The 18,867-nt window shown below is 43.1% G+C and overlaps 1 protein-coding gene and 4 non-coding genes across 9 annotated transcripts in view; all 5 read right to left on the bottom strand.

The window, feature by feature from the left end:
- Window positions 1-18,867, bottom strand: part of cdkal1 (CDK5 regulatory subunit associated protein 1-like 1) — a 947,238-nt gene that overhangs the window by 568,976 nt on the left and 359,395 nt on the right. The gene's annotated exons all lie outside the window — the stretch shown is intronic.
- On the bottom strand, window positions 18,184-18,290 carry LOC144679254 (U6 spliceosomal RNA). Its single transcript, XR_013576285.1, has one exon. It is a non-coding gene; the product is annotated as a U6 spliceosomal RNA (small nuclear RNA).
- On the bottom strand, window positions 18,306-18,412 carry LOC144679256 (U6 spliceosomal RNA). The gene has a single exon (XR_013576286.1). It is a non-coding gene; the product is annotated as a U6 spliceosomal RNA (small nuclear RNA).
- Window positions 18,428-18,537, bottom strand: LOC144679259 (U6 spliceosomal RNA). Its single transcript, XR_013576289.1, has one exon. It is a non-coding gene; the product is annotated as a U6 spliceosomal RNA (small nuclear RNA).
- Window positions 18,554-18,663, bottom strand: LOC144679261 (U6 spliceosomal RNA). The gene has a single exon (XR_013576291.1). It is a non-coding gene; the product is annotated as a U6 spliceosomal RNA (small nuclear RNA).

Below are 18,867 nucleotides of genomic sequence, written 5' to 3'. Positions count from 1 at the left end.
AAAAGGTTCAATGCAGCAGTAACCTTCAAAGCAACCTGCACTGAATGCCCCCCAAGTCCATGCTTCATGGATTCCTCATGAAGAATGTGCCACATATGAGCTATCACATCCCTAGACAAGTGAAGATGCCTGTGGCACTGTCTTTCACTCATCTCCATGTTTGAGCTACATCTTCTGTAGACCCTAGATCGTGCCAAATATTTTTGTGGATTTGGTCCCTCCTCATCAGCATCTGGATCTGCCCGTCCCACCCCTCCTCCCGAGGATCTTAATTAGGATCAAAAGATCAAAGTTCTAAGATCCACAGTCAGCCTCATGTTGATAGTCCTCCAGTGGCCTTGACAATAGCTATCAAAACCCAACATCATGACTGCAAGCATGGTGCCTTGAATGCAATGACCAGTGCACTGGGAACATGGAGTCTTTTAGGGCCCATGCTGCCTCTGCACAGATGTGGCCCTTGATTTTTTGACCCTACATCCATTTTGACATTGCTCTGCAAGGATCAGACACCAATTAAGACCATGTGCACCACAGCACCTAAACTTAATGGATTCTCACATAAATGCACACTATTAGTAAAGGAGCTAAGCACATTCATTGTGCATTAGACTGTCAAGTCCAGCCCTCAGCTGAGCCATGCTCTCCATGGTTCAAGCAGGACATTAATTGACCAAAAATTGCTGTGCAGAATTCCTCCCACAGGCCGAGACCACTCGCGGATCGATTTTTTTCTAGCTTGTTTATCGAAATACGTCATTGTTAGGTGAGATCGAAAATGGTGCTGCTGACCTTTGCCTAGGAGACCAGCTTCTAACGTCCACCTATCACCCAGCAAGTTTCACTCATTATCCTCCATTCTCAATGCCTCCTAATTCCCATTCCTCCTATCACTATCCAGCCACCACTTGTTACCCTTGACTCCATCATTATCGATGTGGATCTTCCTGTTCTCCCTATGAACTCTAATATTGATGCTGCAGTCCTCTCAAAGGCAAGCTCCCAAGTATGTTGGGCACTCATCAAGCAGAGGCTCGCCATCTCTCATGAGCAATCATATCCTTTCTGTGATTAAGTGATTACTCTTAGATACAAAACACTCCACAAGAACAGCACTGGGTGTACCTACACCACATGGACTACAGGGGTTCAAGAAGGCAGTTCACCACCACCTTCTGAAGGGCAATTAGGGATGGACTATAAATGCTGGCCTAGCCAGCGATGCCCTGTGAAAGAATAAAAAAAATCCAAAGTCTTATACAGTAGCCATACAACTTGAATTGTCTTGATCTCTACTCCTGTGCTATATAACTCAATACTTTATACGCATATTCACCAGGAAAGTTCCAATTTAAAATCCTTGTTAAATGAGCATGTCAATTGGGATGGTAAGCAAGGATACTACAATTAAACTCAGTGGCTTGAGGGTTGTGAAACCAGATGGCAATTCCTCATTTGATTATCATAGACTTCACTGGATTAGAGAGGGGAAAGAATGGAGAAGGAAAACAGATAGTAAAGTTGAGCTCAGAGGTGATGCTGTTGACACTCATGATCTATGCTCATTCATTTAGAATGGTTACGTGAGCAAGCAACAGTTTTGGGTTACTAGTTCAAGGCAAAAAAGGAAAGAAATGAGGGAAAGGAAGGAGCAAAAACAAAAAAAAAAAAAAAAATTGCTTAAAGATGGTAATTCAGAAAATCTCAAGAAAAGTCAAGTGTTCTTGCAATTGGGAGAAGTCTTGAGCAAGTCCTGTGTTTGGTCATTTATTAAAGACAATGTTATCCTTGTATACATCAAATCTGTTACATAAATCATAACGAAGTCATTTATTATCCACTAAATAAGAGGTAACATTTGTACAGGCCCTTTCACATAAGAAGAAATCCTGAAGTGTTTTATAAGGGATGGAGTAGACCCAAAGAAGTAAACGGGGGTGGGAGGGGGGAATGACTAAAACATCCAAAGAGCTTACGTTTGAGGATTCTGAAGAAGAGAAATAGTGAAGTGTAAGTATAGACGTCATCCAGTTTAAGATGTGCATTACAATTTAATCAGCTAAAGAATTACATAAAATTGATAAAAACAAGAGAATTTAACAGGGAATTGTAGTTATTTGCAGACTAATTTAATACAGCTGGACACAGCAGGAGGACTAATCAGCTCGATGAAACATGACATGGATTTAAAATATTTATTCTCCAAATTAATCTTCAAAGGAAATAACTTCAATAAGTCATGTTCACCTTTTTCCCCGTAAGATATGGCAGATGGGCATTAAAAGCAATACAGCAAGGATCTTTGGAAATTAATACTCTTTAAAATGAGTGGCTGTTGTTAGTACTTCCTATCGATAATGTCGCACCCCTGTAAATTTCTCTTCTGACACCACGGGTGGAATCTTGTGCTCTCGCTGGTGGCGAGCTTGGAGGAGGGAAGGCGTGTAATCAGGCGGGATGGCAGCGTACCAGAATCCCGCCGCCTTCCCGCCTCCACCAGAATTAAGTTCCAAGCAGGAAGGCCAATAGTCGATCTTCATTCCACACCTCCTTTTGAGCCAATTAATGACCACATAAGAGCCTCATCCCGCTGCCATTGGTATGTGGGCCCACCAACATGTGGGGGAGTGGGGACTGATCCTCGAACAAAGGCACTCAGTGTCTGATAAAAAGCAGTCGACATTGGTGAATGTCACTGAACCACGCCCCTGCCCTTGCTGCTGGCCCCCTACAACCCTCTCCCAACAACTTCCAGCCCGGGAAACATCCCCCCTCCCTTCCAACTGCCCCATTACTTACCTTGTGGCCTGGGTTGCTCCACAATGCTGGGACTACAGCAGGTGCTTTTCCTACAGCAGCCACCAGTTCTCCTGTGGCAAACACCTCCCCTAGCTGCCAGCCTCTGCTTGGCCGGTAACTCACAGCAGGCAACACTTCCACCCCCGGGGTCATGATTTCAGGGGAAAGCCCGCCGCTGGCTTCAACACTGCCTGATGGACTTGTGGTTCAGCGGATCTTCCAGAAAAGAGGCTGTGCATGTCTCTTGCCGACTCTCCAGCAAGCAGGCGAGACTCCCGATGTCTCAACAAGATTCCACCCGACATGTGGAATTAGAAATGACTCAAAAATCAAAATTTAACATCGGAGAACATGACAGCTTCCACATCTACACTAACAACACTGAGCACCACTTCCTCACCACCTCTCTCAAACCCTCCAGTGTCTCTGACTTGCCACGTGCTTTGTCCAGTATTGGATCAGCAGATAATTGTTCCAATTACTTACCGCCAAGACCAAGGTCATTATCATAGTCATAGAGTTTAAAGAACAGAAGCAGGCCCTTCCGCCCATGGTGTCCATGCCGGCCATCAAACACCTATCTATTCTAATCCCATTTTCCAGCACTTGGCCTGTAGCCCTGTATGCTATGGCGTTTCAAGTGCTCATCTAAATACTTCTTAAATGTTGTGAGGGTTCCTGCCTCTACCACCCCCTCAGGCAGTGTGTTCCAAATTCTAACCACCCTCTGGGTGAAAAATGTTTTCCTCAAATCCCCTCTAAACCTCCTGCCCCTTACCTTAAATCTACGCCGCCTGATTATTGACACCACCGCTAAGGGGAAAAGTTTCTTCCTATCTACCCTATCTATGCCCCTCATAATTCCGTATAACTCTAACAGGTCCCCCCTCAGCCTTCCATGCTCTAAGGAAAATAACCCTAGCCTATCCAGTCTCCCTTCATAGCTGAAACGCTCCAGCCCAGGCAACATCCTGGTGAATCTCCTCTGCACCCTCTCCAGTGCAATCACATCCTTCCTACAGTGTGACGGCCAGAATTGCAGCTGTGGCCTAACTAGAGTTTTATACAGCCCCAACATAATCCCCCTGCTCTTATATTCTATGCCTCGGTTAATAAAGGCCTTCTTAACCACCTTATCTACCTGTGCTGCTGTCTTCAGTGATCTATGGACATGTACACCTAGATCCCTCTGATCCTCTGTACTTCCTCGGGTCCTCTCATTCATTGTGTATTCCCTTGCCATGTCAGTCCTCCCAAAATGCATCACCTCACACTTTTCACGATTAAATTCCATTTGCCACTGCTCTGCCCATCTTACCAACCCATCTATATTGACCTGTGATCTAAGGCTTTCCTCCTCACTATTTATGACACCACCAATTTTTGTGTCATCTGCGAACTTACTGATCATACCTCCTACATTCATGTCTAAATAATTAATGTACACTACAAAAAGCAAGGCTCCCAGCACCAATCCCTACGGTGCACCACTCGTCACAGGCATCCAATCGCAAAAGCAACCTTTGACCATCACGCTCTGCCTCCTGTCACTAAGCCAATTTTGGATCAAATTTGCCAAATTGCCCTGGATCCCATGGGCTCTTACCTTCTTGACCATTCTCCCATGCGGGACCTTGTCAAAAGCCTTACTGAAGTCCACATAGACTACATCTTCAATTGCACTACCCGTCGCCTCCTCGAAAAATTCAGTCAAATTTGTTATTTATCCCCTGACAAAGGCATGCTGACTATTCCTGATTAATCCCTGCCTCTCCAAGTGGAGATTAATCCTGTCCCTCAGAATTTTTTCCAATAGTTTCCCTACCACTGATGTTAGACCCACTGGCCTGTAATTACCTGGTTTATCACTACTACCCTTCTTGAATAATGGTACCACATTTGCTGTCCTCCAGTCCTCTGGCACCTCTCCTGTGGCCAGAGAGGATTTGAAAATTAGTGTCAGGCCCCCTGCAATTTCCTCCCTTGCCTCACACAGCAGCCTGGGATACGTCTCATCTGGGCCTGGGGATTTATCCACTTTTAAGCCTGCTAAAACTGCTAATACCTCCTCCCTTTCATCGCTAATTTGTTCAAATATATCACAGTCCCACTCGCTGATTTCTACACCTACATCGTCCTTCTCCATAGTGAACACAGATGAAAAGTAATCATTTAAAAACTCACCGACGTTCCTCCAGCTGCATGCACAGATTGCCATTTTGGTCCCTAATGGGCCCTACTCTTTCACTGGTTATCCTCTTGCCCTTAATATATTTATAAAAGGCTTTGTGATTTTCCTTTATCTTGCCTGTCAGTGTTTTTTCATGCTCCCTCTTCGCTCTCCTAATTAAAGTACCCCTCTACACTTTCTATACTCCTCTAGGGCTTCTGCTGTTTTCAGCCCTCTGTATCTGGCATAAGCCTCCTATTTTTACCTTATCCAATCCTCTACATCCCTTGACATCCAGGGTTCCCTGGACTTGTTGGTCTTACCCTTCACCTTTACGGGAACATGTTGGCCCTGAACTCTCACTATTTCCTTTTTGAATGACTCCCATTGGTCTGATGTAGACTTTCCAACAAGTAGCTACTCCTAGTCCGCTTTGGCCAAATCCTGTCTTATCATATTGGAATCAGCCTTCTCCCAATTCAGGACCTTTATTTCCGGTCCCATCTTTGTCCTTTTCTATAACTACCTTAAATCTTACAGAGTTACGGTCACTGCCCCTGAAATGCTCCCCCACTGACGCTTCTACCACTTGCCCAGCTTCATTTCCTAAGATTAGGTCCAGTACCGTCCCTTCTCTTGTAGGGCTTTCTACGTGCTGGCTCAAAAAGCTCTCCTGGGTGCACTTCAAGAAATCCGTCCCCTCTAAGCCTTTCACACTAAGGCTATCCCAGTTAATATTGGGGAAGTTGAAATCCCCTATTATTATTACCCTATTATTTTTACACTTCTCTGAGATTTGCCTACATATCTGTTCCTTTATCTCCCCCTGACTGTTTGGAGGGCTACAGTACATGTTTTTAAGTTCTACCCAAATGGCCTCATTTGAGGAACCTTCTAAGATACCATCCCTCCTTAATTGACTCCTTGATTAATAATGCGATGCCACCTCCTCTTTTACACCCCCACCCCTGTCACACCTGAAGATTCTATACCTCGGAATATTGAGCTGCCAGTCCTGCCCTTCCCTCAACCATGTCTCTGTGATAGCAACAATATCATATTCCCATGAGTTTATCAATGCCCTCAATTCATCTGCCTTACTTGTAAGACTCCTTGCGTTAAAATAGATGCAATCCAGCCTTGCATTATTCCCTTGTGCCTTAATAGGTCTGTGTTTGCTGTGCCTTCCAAACTGACTTAGTTTCTCTTCTATATTTGGCTGTGCATCACCCTCGACTGTACCTCCACTCTGTATCCCATCGCCCTGTCAAATTAGTTTAAACCCCCCCCACCCCCACCCCCACCCCCACCCCGAGTGGTAAGCAAACCTCCTCGGAGGGATATTGGTCCCCTTCTGGTTCAGGTACAACCCGTCTGACTTATACAGGCCCCACCTTCACCAGAAACAGACCCAGTGATCCAAGAAGCTAAAGCCCTCCCTCCTACACCATTTCTTCAGCCACACATTCATCCTCTCTATTCTCTACCCTTATACTCACTAGCCGGTGGCACAGAGAGTAATCCAGAGATTGCAACCATTGAGGTCTGGCTTTTTAATCTGCTATCTAGCTCCCTTAATTCTTGTTGCAGGGCCTCATCCCTCTTTCTCCCTATGTTGTTGGTAACAAGGTGAACCACGACCTCTGATTGTTCGCCCACCCCTTCAGAATGCCCTTGTCTTCAGTCCCCACCACAAACACCATTTACAAGTCACTGTTTGAGGTTGAAGCAGACCATCTGCAACCTTGGTGCCCTATCTGACTGAACTGAGCTTCTAGCCACACATCCTCTCCATCACCAAGACCACCAACTTCCACCTCCATAACATTGTCTCTATCTGCCCCTTCCTCAGTCCATCTGCTGCTGAAATCATTTGTTACAAGATTCGACTATTTCATTGCACACTGGCAGGCGTCCCACCTTGTTCTCTCCTTAAATTTGAACTCGTCCAAAACTCTGCTGCCTACATCTTAATTCGTACTAAGTCCTGTTCCCCCTATGCTCGCTGATCTAAATTGAATTACAGTCCAGCAATGTCTTGATAAGAAAATTGTTATCCTTGCTTTAAAATCCCTGCATGGCACCAGCTCTCTCTCTTTCTCAACAAGTCCATGAAGCCCTAGAATCCTCCAAAATTACTGCATTCCTCCAATTCTGGCCTGTCCATTCTCAATTTTCATTGCTCCACTATTGACTGCTATGCCTGCAATTCCCTGGCTCCTAAGCTTTGGAATTCCCTCCCAAAAAATCCTCACTGTTCTCTCTATTTCTTGGTCATCAAAACCCACCTCTTTAACCAAGCTTTTGGTCACCTGTCCTGCTATCTCATGACGTGGCTTGGTGTCAAATTTTGTTGGATAACACTCCTGTGAAGGGGTGCAGGGTCAGGGACTATGCCTGAGTAAGATGGAGATCGAGTGAGTAGTGAATTAGGTTCAGGAGGTAAATTCTGGTAAGTCTTTTCCAGGTTTAAATATAGATTAAGAGTCAAGCTCTGACATAGAGCTAACAACCTTCAAGTAAGTTAGGCTACCTTGTTAAACAAGGAACTGCCTGGTAGTGGCAGTTACCCATCAATCAGCTGGAAGTAGTTGGCTCAATTGGCGTTAATTACTGTTGCAGGAAGTGAAACTAGCTAGTGACTCAGGGGCTATATAAAAGTCAGGCTTTTCAAATTGCACGGCAGTAAGGGGCATGTCAGGTTTATTGCAACTCGTAAAGTTTGTTAAATATTAGTCAGATTTATCAGTATTAGCAAGGTTTATCAATAGTTTTAAGGCCAAGTAAAATTAATAAGTAAACCAAAAGTACAATAAAGTTAACATAATGTAAATAAAGTTAAGGCACGGCAGGGCAGCTCAGCTGTGAAGAATGCATGTCCTCTAGTATGTGGGTGGTCGTGGACGCCATCGGTGACCTACATGGCCACATGTGCAGGAAGTCTCACCAGCTGCAGAAACCTGAGCTCCAGGTTTTGGAGCTCGAGCAGTGGCTGGAGTCACTTTACATAAGAACATAAGAACTAAGAGCAGGAGTAGGCAATTCAGCCCCTCAAGCCTGCCCGGCCATTCAATACAGTCATGGCTGATCGCATTTCCTCAACTCCAATTTCACACCCTCTCCCCATAACCTTTAACCTATTACTAATTTAAAATCTGTCTATCTCTTCCTTAAATTTATTCAGCGTCCCAACATCCACTGCACTCTGAGGTAGTGAATTCCACAGATTCACCACCTTTTGAGAAAAGTAATTCCTCCTCATCTCTGATTTAAATCTACCACCCCTTAGCCTAAAACTATGGCCTCTCGTTCTAGAATGCCCCACAAGGGGAAACATCTGCTCCACGTCTACTTTGTCCATCCACTTTAGCATCTTATGTACCTCAATTAGATCTCCTCTCATCCTTCTAAACTCAAGCAAGTATAGGCCTAAACTGCTCAATCTCTCCTCATAAGACAAGCCCTGCATCTCTGAAAGCAATCTAATGAACCTCCTCTGAACCGCCTCCAATGCAACTACATCCTTCCTCAAGTAAGGGGACCAAAACTGTGCACAGTACTCCAGGTGCGGTCTCACCAATACCTTGTACAGTTGCAACAACACTTCCCTATTTTTATACTCTATTCCTTTAGCAATAAATGCCAAAATTCCACTTGCCTTCCTTATTACTTCCTGTAACTGTATACTAGCTTTCAGCGATTCATGCACGAGGACACCCAGATCCCTCTGCACTGAAGCATTCTGAAGTTTCTCTCCGTTTAAATAATAAGTCGCCTTCTTATTCTTCCGACCAAAATGGATAACCTCACACTTATCCACGTTAAACTTCATCTGCCAAATCTTATCCCATTCACCTAACCTGTCCATATCCATTTGTAAATTTCTTATTTCTTCATTACAACTTACTTTCCCACCTATTTTGGTGTCATCTGCAAATTTAGCTATAGTACCTTCTATCCCTGAATCCAAGTCATTAATATAGATTGGAAATAGTTGGGGCCCAAGGGCCGAACCCTGTGTCACCCCACTAGTTACAGCTTGCCATCCAGAAAAAGACCCATTTATCCCGACTCTCTGCTATCTGTTGATTAGCCAATCCTCTATCATATTACCCCTAACTCCGTGTGAACTTATCTTGTGTATTAATCTTTTGTGCGGCACCTTATAAAAGGCCTTCTAGAAGTCCAGATATATTACATTTGCAGGGTCCCCATTATCCACTTTGCTTGTCACATCTTCAAAGAACTCTAGCAACTTAGTCAAGCACAATTTACTCTTCATAAAGCCATGCTGACTCTGATGGATTGCATTTTGACTTTCCAAATGCCCCATTACGACTTCCTTAATAATGGATTCCAACAATTTCCTAACGGCAGATGTTAAACTAACTGGTCTATAGTTTCCTACTTTCTGCCTCCCACCCCCTTTTTGAATAAGGGCGTTTTATTAGCATTTTTTCTAATCCACCGGAACCTTTCCAGAATCTAGGGAATTTAGGAATATTATTACCAATGCATCCACTATCTCCGCTGTCACTTCCTTTAAGACCCTGGGATGTAGGCCATCAGGTCCTGGGGACTTGTCACCCTTTAATCCCAATAGTTTGCTCAGTACTTTTTCCCTAGTGATGGTGATTGTTCTAAGTTCCTCCTTCCCTATACCTTCTGCTCTACCTGTTACTATTGGGGTGGTACTAGTGTCCTCCACTGTGAAAACTGAGGCAAAATATTGATTAAGCGTCTCTGCCATTTCTGCGTTCCCCACTATTAACTCCCCAGTCTCGTCCTCCAAGGGACCAACATTCACTTTAGCTACTCTCTTTCCTTTTATATACTTGTAGAAGCTTTTGCTATGTTTTTACATTATGCGCAAGTTTTCTTTCATAATTTACCTTTGCTCTTATTATTATATTTTTAGTAACCCTTTGTTGATCTTTAAAAGTTTCCCAATCTTCCAGCCTGCCACTGACCGTTGCAATTTGGTATGCCTTAGTTTTTGCCTTTTTGTTATCTTTAACTTCCTTGCTTAGCCATGGATGCTTTTCCTCCCTCTTACCATCTTTCTTCCTCTTTGGAATATATTTTACTTGGGAGGAATTGAATATCTCCTTAAATATCTGTCACTGTTCATCAACTGTCCTACCTTGTAGTCTTCCTGCCCAGTCCCCTAGGGCCAAATTTGCCCTCATGCCTATGTAGTTACCTTTGTTTAACTCCAGAACACTAGTGTGCGACTCAAGTTTCTCGCTCTCAAACTGAACTTGAAATTCTATCATGCTATGATCACTCTTCCCTAGAGAATCCTTTACTCTGAGATAATTAATCCCATCTCATTACACAAAACCAAATCCAGAATAGCCTGCTCCCTGATTAGTTCTACAACATATTGCTCCAAGAAACAATCTCTAATACACTCTATGAACTCTCCCTCAAGGCTACCCTTGCCAATTTGATTAGTCTAGTCTATATGCATATTAAAATCACCCATCATTATTGCCGTGCCTTTCTTACATGCTCCCAGTATTTCCTGGTTTATACTGTGCCCTACTGCTGAACTACTGTTTGGGAACCTATAGATTACTCCCACCAGGGGCTTCTTTCCCTTGCTATTTCTTATTTCCACCCAGGCTGACTCTACGTCTTGCTCTCCAGTGCCTATATCATTCCTCACTATAGTACTGATTTCTTCCTTTACTAACAAAGCTACACCACCTCCTTTTCCTTCCTGCCTATTCTTCCGAAACACTGAGTACCCTTGGATATTCAACTCCCATACCTGTTCTCCCTGTAACCATGTCTCAGTAATCGCCACCAAATCATACCTATTTATCTCTATTTGAGCTGTTAACTCATTAGTTTTATTCCTAATGCTACGCACATTCAGATACAAAGCCTTTAAGTTTGCCCTATTATCAATTTTCCCTACTCTTATATGAATCTTTGGTGCAATAAGGCGTTCACACAATCTGTCCCTTTCTTTCACTTTTTGGTAACAATCAGCCTCATCACTAACCTGCACTCTTACCCTCTCCTTAAACTTTGATTTTTTATATTTCCATGCAACTGAGCCCTTCTCCCCACTATTTAGTTTAAAGCCCTATCTACAACCCTAGTTATGCAATTCGTCAGGACACTGGTCCCAGCCAGTGGATTCAAGTGGAGCCCATCCGAATGGAATAGCTCCCTCTTTCCCCAGTACTGGTGCCAATGTCCCATGAATTTGAACACACACCAATTTTTGAGCCACGCATTTACCTCTTTAATCTTATTGACCCTGTGCCAATTAGCTCGTGGCTCAGATAGTAATCCAGAGATTATTACCTTTTTGGTTCTGCTTTTCAATTTAGCCCCTCAGCAGAACCTCTTTCCTCCTTCTACCTATATCGTTGGTACTCACACGGACGACAACTGGATCATTCCCCTCCCACTCCAAGTTCTTCTGCAGCCCAGATGAGATATCCTTAACACTGGCACCAGGTAGGCAACATAGCCTTCGGGACTCTCGATCCTGGCTACAGAGAACAGTATCTATTCCCCTAACTATACTATCCCCGATTACAACTGCATTTCTCTTTTCTCCCCCAACTTGAATGGCTCCCTGTACCACAGTGCTATGGTCAGTTTGCTCATCCTCCCTACAGTCCCTGCTCTCGTCTACACAGGGAGCAAGAATCTCAAACCTGTTGGATAAGGGCAAGGGCTAAGGCTCCTGCAGTGCTACTTCCTGGATCCCTCTGCCTGCCTCACTCATAGTCACACCCTCCTGTCCCTGACCACTGGCCAAATTTAAGGTAGTTAATCTAAGAGGTGTGACTGTCTCCTGAAGCACAGCATCCAGGTAACTCTCCCCTTCCCTGATGTGTCGCAGTGTCCGAAGCTCAGACTCTAGTTCATCGACTCTGAGCCAGAATTCCTCAAGCAACCAACATTTGCTACAGCTGTGGTCAAAAGGAACCACAATGGGGTCTACCAGCTCCACATCATGCAGCTACAATACATCGCCCGGCTCTGCATCTCTATTTTATTTAATTAGTTTTTCAATTTGTTTTTAAATTTCCTACTGGTCTTTAATTTATCACTCTGTAAATTATTTCTCCTGTTTACCTTGAATCTGAAAGCAAGTTAGAAACGAGATTCAAAATACAGTTTTTAAAAATCAACTGGAATGCGATCTCTCTGCTGAGTTGAAGCTGAAGTGTTAGGCTTCCGATCCTGGGCCCCAGTAGTCACCTTTAATCTGAAATCAACTTAGAATGGGTAGTTCAAACTACCAGTTACTTACCAACCAATAAACTTACGGTTTTCCTGTGATGTCACTCTGTTTTTCCACTCGGCGAAGGTGACTGCAGAGGACACTCTTCCCAGGCTGCTTCCGGGCGACAGTGACTGCAGAGAGCACTCTTCCCAGACTGCTTCACGGCAACGGTGACTGCAGAGGGCACTCTTCCCAGACTGTTTCACGGCCGGCGACTGTGACTGCCGAGGGGACTCTTCACAGTTCACTTTGGCGCATCTCCAAGGCTGAGAGCTAGTGGAAAGCACGTTCAGAGAGGTGGTCACACTGCAGGCTAGGAGAATGGAAGCAGAATGGGGATGGGTGACCACCTGGTAGTCCAAGACAACCAGGCAGGTAGTGCAGGAGGCCCTGCACATTGATCGGTTTTCTGCTTTAGATACTGGCGAGGGTGTTAGTTCCTCACAGGAGAGCAGTCAGAGCCAAGTTTGCAGCGCCACAGATGGCTCAGCTGTACAGGAGGGGAGGAAGAAGAAGGAAGGAAGAAGAGGGGAAGAGCAGTAGTGATAGGGCATTCGTTAGTTAGAGGAATAGACAGGCGTTTCTGTTACGTTACTCTAGGATTGTATATTGCCTACCTAGTGTAGGGTCACGGAGCGGCTGCACAACATTCTTCTTGGGGAGGATGAACAGCCAGAGGTCGTGGTCCATGTCGGTACCAATGGCTTAGACAGGAAGGGGGGGTGAGGTCCTGAAAGCAGATTTCAGGAAACTAGGAAGGAGATTGAAAAGCAGGACCTCTAAAGCAGTAATCTCAGGATTACTTCCAGTCCCACATGCTAGTGAGCATGGAAATAGGAGAATTGAGCAATTGAACACATGGCTGCAGAACTGGTATAAGGAGAGAGGGCATCAGTTTTCTGAGGCATTGGGGCTGGTTCTGCGGCAATGGAACCTGTACAAGATGGACAGGCTGAATTTTAGCAGAACCAGCACTAATCTCCCTGCGAGGATGTTCGCTAGTACTATTGGGGAGGGTTTAAACTAGATTGGCGGGGGATGGGAACCAGAGAGAGAGTTCAGATTTGAGGGAAACAAAACTGGTAAAAGAAAGTAGAAGAGTAGAAAACAAAAATAGAAGACAAATGAAGCATAGGGAAGCATCAGATAGGATCAGAATAGGGAATAATGTTACAAAAGCAGAATTAAAAGGGTTATCTGAATGCACATGGCATTAGCAAAAAGGTTGATGATTTGAATACACAAATTGAGGTAAATGCATATGAGTTAATTGCCGTTATGGAGCCGTGGTTACAGGGTGACCAAAATTGGGAACCTGGAATATCCAAGGATATTCATCATTTAGGAGGGATAGGCAAAAAGGAAAAGGAGGTGGGGTGGCTCCCTTAATAAGGGATGAGATCAGTACATTACTGAAAGAGGATCTCTGATCAAAGGATCAAGATGTAGTATCAGTTTGGTGGAATTAAAAAACAGCAAGAGGCAGCAAACATCGGTGGGAGTTGTAAGTAGGCTACCAAACTGTAGTGCTAATGTTGGGCATGGTGTAAATCAGGAAATTAGAGATGCATGTAACGTGGGTAATACAGGAATAATGGGCGACTTCAATTTACACAGACTGGGTTAACAAAATCAGCACTAATGCTCTGGAGGAGGAATTCCTAGAGCGTAAACAAGATGGATTTCTGGAGCAGTACGTTGAAGAACCAACTAGGGATCTGGCGATTTTGGATTTAGTGTCGTGTAATGAGAAAGGGCTAATAAATAACCTTGCTGTAAAGGAGCCTTTGGGAAATAGTGGCCATTATATGATAGAATTTTTGCATTAATGAAGGAAATTATTAAGGTATGAGGGACAAGTTGGCTGCAGTGGATTGGGAAAATACACTAAAATATTTGATGGTAGGCAGGCAATGGCTAGTATTTAAAGAAATACTACAGAGTCTACAACAAATATACATTTCCCTAAGGCACAAACACCTAAAGGGAAAGGTAAATCAACTGTGGTTAACGAAAGAAGTTAACGATTGCATTAGATCAAAGGAAGTGGCTTATAAGGATGCCAGAAAAAGTAGTAAGCCTGAGGATTGGGAGCAACCTAGAAGCCAACAAAGGAGGTCCAAGAAACTGATTAAGAAAGGGAAAAGAGAATATGAATGAAAACTAGCAAGGAACATAAAGGCAGTCTGTAAAAGCTTCTTTAAGTATGTGAAAAGGAAAAGATTAGCAAGGACAAATGTGGGCCCATGTCACGTGGGGACATCAGAATTTATAGTGGAGAACAAAGAAATAGTGGAAAAGCTAAACAGTTACTATGTGTCTGTCTTCATGGAGGAAGATACAGAAAATCTGCCAGAAATACTAGGCGACCAAGGGACTTGTGAAACTGAGGAACTAAAATAAATTAGTAAAGGGGTAGTACTTGAAAAGTTAACTGGATTGAAGGTTGATAAATCCCCTGGACCAGATGAGCTTCATCCCAGAATGTTGAAGGAGGTGGCAAGAGAGATATTGGATGCATTGTTGGTTATCTTTCAAAACTGTATAGATTTTGGAAAGGTTCCTGTGGACTGTGAAGTAACAAATGTAACCTCACTATTTAAGAAGGGAAGAAGAGGGAGAACGGAGAACTATAGACCTGTTAGTTTCACGTCAGTAGCAGGGAAAATGTTAGAATCTATTAAAAAGGATGTGATAACTGGACATTTAGAAAAGAAAGGTAAAATTGGGCAGAGTCAACATGGATTTATAGAAGGGAAATCATGTTCGAAAAACTTGTTGGAGTTTTTTGAGGATATTATTTGTAGCATTGATAAAGGAGAATCAGTGGATGTGGTGTATTTGAATTATCAGAAAGCTTTTGATAAGGTCCCACACAGGAAGTTAGAGTGCATGGGTTTGGGGGAAACAGGTATGGATTGAGAATTGGTTAATAGATAGAAATGTTATTACGTGGCAGGTGATGTGTGCCAGGCAGACCAAATCCACAAGGGAAACTTGGCCACGCTATCGCAGCGGTTTTGCAATTTGCATTTATTACGAGATTTGAGCACTCAATTCAGAAGTAATGAGTCCACTAACACCTTTAGAGATTTTAAAAAGCTTAAAACATTCATTAACAAAAGAAAAGATTCCAAACACATACACAAGATTACAGTTACTTAATACGATAACAAGCCCCTGAATTCCTAATTAACCTGACTCCCAACTACACTCCTTCTTTTAGGCTACAGTTCAACATAGATTTTAAATTTAGATAGGCAATCCAGCAAGCTCACCACAGCACCCACTCGACAGTGGAATTTCAAAGGCTTTTCTCCAACTTTGGTTACTGGGCACAGCAGACTTCTGCAAAAATGGCTGGAGGCTTTTTCGCCAAGGCTGTTTTACATGCTCCTTTTAGATCTTACACGGCCTCCCCAACATAGCCTTCCATTCTTCTTTATATATGTTTTTCTCTCTTTAATCAATAAATTCCATTGTTCTATGTCTTTGGAAATTCACTTTTCCCATAACATAAAAATATTTCATATTGCCAATATGGTCAGTACTTTTGGGCAAAATAAACATGCCACTTGGCCTTGCTTATCTTGTTAGTTGTAAACATCCTATATGAATAACCCCTTCACTTACGAAAAATGCAAATTTCCTTCAGACCCTACGTTCGCCTCATCCATGTTTACTCATTAGTATTTCAAATGCCTTTTACACCTAACTTCCTTTGATAACTTCAACCTTGCAGTCTATATGACTACCTGGCTCCAATTCAATTAAATCACACATACAGAACCATACACACACTCGTAAACCCACTTTACAATAAACCAATATAATATTATGAAAAATATGATAGTTTCATAACAGGAAGCAGAGAGTAGGAATAAACGGATCTTTCTCAGGATGTCAGGCTGTCACTAGTGGGGTACCGTGAGAATCAGTGCTAGGTCCACAGCTGTTCACAAGCTATATAAATGATTTGGATGTGAGGACCAATTATAATGTTTCCAAATTTGAAGTTATTCACTTTGGTAGAAAAAACAGAAAGGCAGAATATTTAAACGGTGAGAGATTGGGATGTGCAGTGTCTGAAGGGACCTGGGTGTCCTTGTTCATGAGTCACTAAAAGTAAGCATGCAGGTGCAGCAGGCAATTAGGAAGGCAAACGGTATGTTGACTTTCATCATGAGAGAATTTGAGTACAGGAGTAAAGATGCCTTGCTGCAGTTGGATAGAGCCTTGTTGGGACCTCACCTGGAGTATTGTGTACAGTTTTAGTCCCCTTATCTAAGGAGAGATATACCTGCCATAGACGGAGCGCAACAGAGGTTCACCAGATTTATTCCCTTGGGATGGCAAGATTGTGTTAGGAGGAGAAATTGTGGAGTTTCGACGATTGAGGGGTGACCTCTTTGACACTTACAAAATTCTTACAGGGCATGACAAGGTGGATGTAGATAAGATGTTTCTCCTGGCTGGTGAGTCTAAAACCAGAGGACATAATCTTAGGATAAGGGGTAGGCCATTTAAGGCTGAGATAAAGAGGAATTTCATCACCCAGAGGGTGGTGAATCTTTGGAATTCTCTACCCCAGAGGGCTGTGGAAGCTCAGTCACTGAGCATGTTCAAAACAGAAAGACAAACTTCTAGAGACCAATGACATCAAGGAATATGGAGATAGCGCAGGCAAGTGGTGTGGAGGTAGATGATCAGCCATGATCTAATTGGAATGGCAGAGCAGGCTTGATGGCTGAATGGCCTACTCCTGTTCCTATGTGAAGCACCTTGGGACATTTTACCACATTAAAGCTGCTACCTAAATGCCAATGCAGCACAGATATCAGAAATTATGCCACAATTCCAGAAGCAGCAATAAAAATTTGTATTTTCGTGTCTGCAACTGTAAGAACAATTTTGATACGCAATTTCATATCTCGGTTATTTCCAGCAGGGTTGTTTTTTGGGGAATTGGTCTCATTTGGTACGTAATTTCCTCCAGCACATATATGAGGGAACGGAACTGTTATGCAGTCTATTCTGTTAAGTCCATGAATGGAAAATAGTTCTGTGAAAATCACATCTCATGGGTTGAGCAATGCCCCATGAGTGTCAACATGTTAAAAGTTCTGACCTAAATCACAAATATCAATATTTAAACCAACCTTAAGGATCAAGTGGCAGACTCATTTGTTCCTAGAAATGCCTAAAATTAACAAAATTAAACTGGGACTTCGTTAAATATAGGCGTATACAATATTTATCTTCTTAATGTAAACTATGAAAGACCAGAATCTGCCTGTAAAATATCATATAAATACATCTCTCTTTTAGGCCAGGTGTGAAATGGAGGTTGGAAGCATAATAAATGGATACCGCCATCAGCTGCATCAAAGTAAAACAATGAACAAATAGCCAAGGAAATTGCATGAACATTAGATGCTGGATCTAGTCCAAGAGGAAAAGAAATAAGATGCATGCTAGATTAGTCACATTCACATTTGAGGCCCCTCCAGCGCCTCAGTGAAGAAATGTCCTGCCTGGTGTGGTACAAAGCCATACCTATAGACAAGATCATGGGTTAATTCTCTAATGTGTGTTGAGATAGCTGTGCGTGAACGAAATAGGCATTAATACCCCAGTTCCAGGAAATGAGGGTAAAAAAAAAATCAGCCATGGTCTCTGCTTCTGATTGATATCCAATTACCCTTGCTGTGAAGTGCATGCCTGCACATGTTGGATTAGAACATTTTTTTAAAATATGTACAAGTGCCTAGGCTTTCAAAATTGTTTCATATAACAGCTTGTCTGTAGATTTGACAAAATATGCTCAACTGAAACAAGTGAGTTTAAATGATCATCAATAGTGGGAACTCAAATAGGTATTTCATCCCTTCTGCTCAGGGGTCAATTTCTACAACGCTTGCGATAAATAGCTTCTCCAATAGCCCAGCAAGTTTTTCTTTTAAATATGGTACGCTTCATGAATTTGTGTGTCATCCTTGCGCAGGAGTCATGCTAATCTTCTCTGTATCGTTCCAATTTTAGTATATGTGCTGCCGAAGCGAGCACGCCCAGCAAGTCTTTTTTAATATGGAACACTTCACGAATTTGTGTGTCATCCTTGCGCAGGGGCCATGCTAATCTTCTTTGTATCGTTCCAATTTTAGTATATGTGCTGCCGAAGCGAGCACGCCCAGCAAGTTTTTTTTAATATGGAACACTTCACGAATTTGTGTGTCATCCTTGCGCAGGGGCCATGCTAATCTTCTCTGTATCGTTCCAATTTTAGTATATGTGCTGCCGAAGCGAGAAGCCCAGCAAGTTGTTTTTTTTTATATATGGAACGCTTCACGAATTTGCGTGCCATCCTTGTGCAGGGGCCATGCTAATCTTCTCTGTATCGTTCCAATTTTAGTATATGTGCTGCCGAAGCGAGAAGCCCAGCAAGTTTTAGTGAACACTGAGTCATATGGATTTAATAGGCTTCAGTTTCAATCTCTGGTCTACGTTGATTGAACTAGTTTCAGCTGGGGGCATGGTAGGAGCATGAGAACTGGCATCGATTGACCTTTGAGTAAGTGAGGGAAAAACTGGCAAGAATTACTCACCTGATGGGTGTCCAATGATCCCTGCTCTCTGCATGGGC

The sequence above is a fragment of the Cetorhinus maximus genome, chromosome 3 (genome assembly GCF_964194155.1).
Source record: "Cetorhinus maximus chromosome 3, sCetMax3.hap1.1, whole genome shotgun sequence".
Lineage (NCBI taxonomy): Eukaryota > Metazoa > Chordata > Chondrichthyes > Lamniformes > Cetorhinidae > Cetorhinus > Cetorhinus maximus.
This window is presented reverse-complemented; position numbering and strand designations above follow the sequence as displayed.